Source organism: Azolla caroliniana, unplaced genomic scaffold (assembly GCF_043228905.1).
Source record: "Azolla caroliniana isolate FFs.n. ecotype wild unplaced genomic scaffold, voAzoCaro1.0.p SCAF_8, whole genome shotgun sequence".
In the NCBI taxonomy this organism is placed as follows: domain Eukaryota; kingdom Viridiplantae; phylum Streptophyta; class Polypodiopsida; order Salviniales; family Salviniaceae; genus Azolla; species Azolla caroliniana.
The window spans coordinates 21,416,656-21,422,070 of record NW_028230443.1 but is presented as its reverse complement, the minus strand read 5'-3'; positions in this window follow the sequence as shown (position 1 = coordinate 21,422,070).

The window sequence follows — 5,415 nt, the reverse complement described above, 5'->3', positions numbered from 1 at the left end:
CGGATCAGTAAGCCGGCAAGCAACAGAGCCGGTGAGCTGGGGAGCCGGTTAGCCGGGTCCAATCGGTAACCGGAAGCCTAATATTAGTTTAGACTACTAGGCAATTATAGTCTCGTAGTAAGTGTCAGAAGCTCGTGTGAGCATTGAAGTACATGGTACTTCTGTCAGTCCCATGAGGACTTGTATAAATAGTGCTACTGAGCACAATTGTAAAGGACAGAGGCATATATCGTTTTTGAATATAGCTTTTATGTTTTGCTCTCTCTGTCTCTCCCGCGTACTCTGTTTTTCCCCTAATTTCTCTGTTTTTCTAACGCTGTCGTGCGTTTCGGCTCCGGATCGTTGCGTGAGTCGGGTGGGAACCGCTGAGGTTTTGGACTAGGAGGAAGAGGAATACAACTTAAGGCTAGTTATGAATAGTAGAAAGAGAAGTAAGATAGCAATCTCGTGAATCCCACGAGTTTAGTGTATTTAAAACAATATTTAGATTATAAGAGTAATTTAGATGGCAAAATTCGTGAATTCCACGAATATATTAGATTGATCAATCCTTGTATATTAATCAACAACCTTATACATATTTCTCTCCTCCTTATATAAAGATGGAAGAGGCTAAGCATGGCTTCATGCTTTTTCACCAAAAGTGTCCATGCACACTAAATGTGCATGTGATGCTTTGTCATTTCCTAAGTATAGGGCTCATGCACGCTAGATGTGCATGAGTCACTTTTAATGTCACGTGTAAATAAAATATTCACATCCTAAAGAATACATGATTTTTACCTTTTAATAAAGGTATGTGTAAATAAAGGTCTTATACACATTAAATCTATATGTATAACACTAAAGATAAGTTATTACAATGGTAAAGTTGAGGTTTATCTACGTGGAGGTGTAGGGTTTGAATCCTAACCTATGCATGTGATAAATATTTTGATATATTATTTATTTATTTATATGTATCTAAAATCGGATATATTATTTTATGGTTTACACGTAGTGTGTGGAATACACTACGACACTCGCCCCCTCCGAACCCGCACATCCTCCGGTATGTGCCGAAGTTCTCGATTCCTCATATCCGTCTTCACCCAAAGCTTCCACCGATTCTCCCCTTATGTCGACTATGAGTTGTAATTCACTTTCTTCGCTTCCCGCATCACCGTGGTCTTCGTCCGATTGCTCCTCGTTGTTAGCCTTGGCTTGGATCACATAGGGTTTGTCGTCGGTCCGCTTCTTGAAAATCTTCACCCGCTTCCCGGCTATAGGCACTCGTAGTATTGTTCCATCCAACTCGGACAGTCGGTATGTTCCGTTGTCGAAGACTTTCCGAACCTCGTATGGCCCGAACCACCTTTTCGTGAATTTCCGCATCGTTGTATGTTGATGGTCCAAACTACTGTCATAGACGATCACCCAATCTCCTTCTTCAATCCTCCTCGGTCGTAGTCGGTGCTTTGTGTCGAACCGGCTTTTGTTCCGGAATCGTGCTTCTTGTTGTCGGCGTATTGCTTCCGCTATGTCTGCCGGTCTTCCCTCTAGTTGTCGTATCCGGACCGCTAGTAGTTCTTCCCGGCTCATCTCTTCCTTCCACGGTAGCACTGTCCATGTTGCGATTGCGGTTTCCGTCGGCATTACCGGTGCTTGTCCGGTCATGAGTTCTGCCGGCATGTAACCGGTTACGGAGCTATGTGTCGTCCGATCCGCCCATAGTGCATACGGAAGCATCTGCGGCCAGTCCTTCACCTTTCCATCGCATGCCTTCGCAAGTGCTTTCACGATCGGACTATGTCCTCGTTCGATTTTCCCGTTGACCTCCGGATTGTATGCCGTTGTCAGCGATAACTAAACTCCGTGTTTGGCGAAGAATCCCCTAGCTTTGTCCGAGTTGAGTTCTCCCCGGTCCGTAATCACTTGTCCTACGCACCCGTACCTGCAAAATACTTCCTCCAAAAGAAATTGGCATACCGTGGAACACGTTTTCCTCTGAAGCGCTCGACCTTCTACTTGATTCGTGAGATCTTCCCGAGCTAATACCAAGTATTTCTTTTGTCCGATCCCGGTCGGCATGGCCACTATGTCGACCATCCACTTGAAGTTGATTGTCGGTCAGAATGTCGGATGTAACTCATCTCGATGTCGAACCCCGGAGTAGACTTGACATTTCTCGCAGCTTTCCGTGAACTTCGCGACATCTTTGTACATTTTCTTCCACCAATATTTTTGCTTGATCTTCACAAATGTTGCCCATGTTCCTCGGTGTCCAGCCCAATCGGATTCGTGAAACTCGGACATTATCCGGTTTCGTTGCTCTTTTGTCCCGACTACTCGAAGTGGTATACCATCCGGTCTTTTTGGCGCCCTCCATATTAATCCGTTTTCCAAGAAGAACTTTTGGACTTGCCTCTTCTTCCTTCGGATCTCGGCTCTTCTTCCTTTATCGTTTGTTGAATCCTCGGCCTCTTGTAACATCTTTCCGATCATCAAGCTTTCTCCCTCGTATTCTTCTTCCCGGAATTCTCAGATTACGTTCACTCGGCATATGTGCTCTGACGCGAAGTAGTCTTCGAAAACTTCTTCATTATCCGATTCGGTTATGTCGTCTCCAAACCGAGCCCTTGATAACATATCCGCTACCGCGTTGTCCTTCCCCGAGATGTGTTGAACCTCCGGATTAAGCGACTTGACATATGCAACCCACCTTAGCATAGCTACATCTGGTATCGTACAACACCGCATCATCCCGAGTATCGGAAGACAATCCGTCTCGATCACCACTTCGGCTCCGATCAAATAATCCCGATCTGATTTTATCGCCGACACGACTCCCCACAGTTCTCTTTTGACTTGTGCATATCCACGTTGCCTTTCGTTGAGAACCTTTGCTCCGAATCGGATCGGATACCGCGAACCATCCGAGTCGGCTTGATTGATGACCCACCCGATACCGGTTGGACTTGTATCAACCGTTACTATGATCGGTCGGTCATAGCTCGGCTTCTTAAGTGCTTCCGCCCTCCGAAGTGTCTTCTTCAATTTCTTCATGGCTTTGGTGTGTTCCGGTTTCCATTCGAATTTCTTACCTTTCCGCAACAAGTGGTAGAGCGGGTCCGCTATATGTGCATAGTGCGGAATCCATATGTGATAGAATGCACATGCACCGAGAAACCTTCGGACTTCGGATGTTGACTCGCATATTTCCTCCATAGCTTGAATCGCATCGATCTTTGTTGGTGACGGTCTTCGGCCGTAGGGCCCACATAGATGTCCGACCACCAATATTTCTTCTTGCCCGAATGCCGATTTCTCCCCGGAAAGTGTTAGGTGCACATCTTCTAGCTTTCACAACACTTTCTCGCAATCATGAATATGGTCGACCAAGAACTTTCGGCATCCCCGATCATCCATAGTCTCATCTTTTTCTTCTACCGCGCATCCTTTCATCGGAATGTCATCGAGGAACGGCATCGTTATCTCCGGAATGCAGTCTCGAAGCACCTTATTCATCGCGTTCATCATATGAGCAACCGAGTTTGTCGCTCCTTGTGGTAGTGTGCACATTCGGACTAATCCTATCGGCGTTCGCATGGTTGTGATGTCTCGGCTCTCCACGGCTAGTTGGAATTGGTCATACCCCGAGTATAGGTCTCTGATGGAGTATATCGCACGACCGGCAAAAGCTTCCGCAAAGTCGTCCACTATCAGACTGACTCCCGAGTTCCGGATCGTGACCTTATTCACCGGTTGCAAGTCTTGGATAAATCAGAGTGACCCATTCTTCTTCGGAACTGTAAACCATCGATTTGAGTACGGAGCAGTTGATGGCTCTAGAATCCCCATCGCCACCTTCTCCTTGAGCAAGTCAATGACTTTTGGAATATGCGCTCGTGGCACCGGAATCGGCTTCAGGTTCCACGGTACATGGTCAATCGTGAAGATCACCATCGGCTCCACTATTCTCGGATCAACGCACCCTATCTCCCTTGATGTAAATGCAAACGCTTTGCCGTGTTGCTCCAACATCTCGCGAAACCGTTCTTCTTCTTTTTGTAATAGGAACCCACCTCCACCGATCCGAAGTTTCTTCCGGGTCTTATCCGTGAAGGCATGTCTGATATCCACGGACTTCCGAAGTGTTGGATCTCCTGAGACTTCTTTCCTCTTTTGTTCGCTATCGGCGGGTAGTGGTCCCGTGGCCGGTTTCACCTTCTTCTCCATGGTCTTGTATTTCGTACTTACCATTGCTTCTTCTTTGCGGAGCGTATCCGGCTCCATTTTCGCAATGATCTCATACATCTCGACCGATTCCACCGGGACTACCCGGTTCTCTTGGCTTTTATCTTCCGCAAGCTCTTCAAGTCGTTGTAGCGTGCTCCCATAGAACACTTCTTCGACTATCCCCATGATTTCTTCATCTTCTTTTATTATTGATGCCGACCGCAACTTATCCTCGACTTGTCGGTATCCTTTCTTCAATCCTCCGGTTACGGTCATGTACGTAGATGCCCCATCCGGACCGATTCGTACATGTTTTGCTCCGAGAGTTTTCTTCCTATGTGGGGTATCAGGGCTTCTCGAACTATCACTTCCCCACTCCGCAACAGTCCGCTTTAAAAATCCATTCTGACTTGGGACAAGAGTTCCCTCTTGTTCCTTTCGTGATTTGCCGGCACCGTTAGGAATTGGACGGATTTCCCACCGTTTTGGCTCCGAATTCGCGCAAAAGCCACACCGCTATCGAGCACCTTCGTCTCCATCTGTGATGCCGTGATAAAGGGTTGGCCGAGGATGACGGAATGTGAAACCTCATCTTGCACGAAGAAATTTTGCTCGATCTCGACATCCCCGATCTTCACTGTCACATCCGGACAAGCCGCAAATAGATCTTCCGTTGCTTTGGTGGCCGCCCGAATCTTCCATCCATGGTTGGTGTTAATAGGCCACTTCCCCTTCCGGTAGAACTCCTTGGACATCAAGTTGACCTCCGATCCGTGATCAATCAATGCTAGCATGGGTTCTTTGATGTTGCCGATTCGGACCGGAGTCTCCGTAGTCGCACGTGCCCAATGTGGCCTTGTATAGTGGGAGTTCGGAATTTCGTCCTCCACTTCGGTGTCGTTCATTAAAACGGTGTTCGCATTCACCCTTGGAGGATTTTCCTCCGTACTTTGTCTTTTTCGCTTCATGAGATCCACGAGAAGATCGTGGAACTCCTTCTTTGCTATTCCGAGTAGCTCCCGAAGCGAGAAATCTACCCGGCTATCCAAGATTCTTTCCTCGAACACTCTTTTCAAGTCGGTTTGTTGTTCTATGTCCGAGGCGAGCTTGAATGCCGGAGTCGCCTTTTCTTTTCCCTTACCTCCGGAGTTCCAGCTTTCCAGTATCTTCGATGGCCCGGCCGCATCCTCCGTGCGT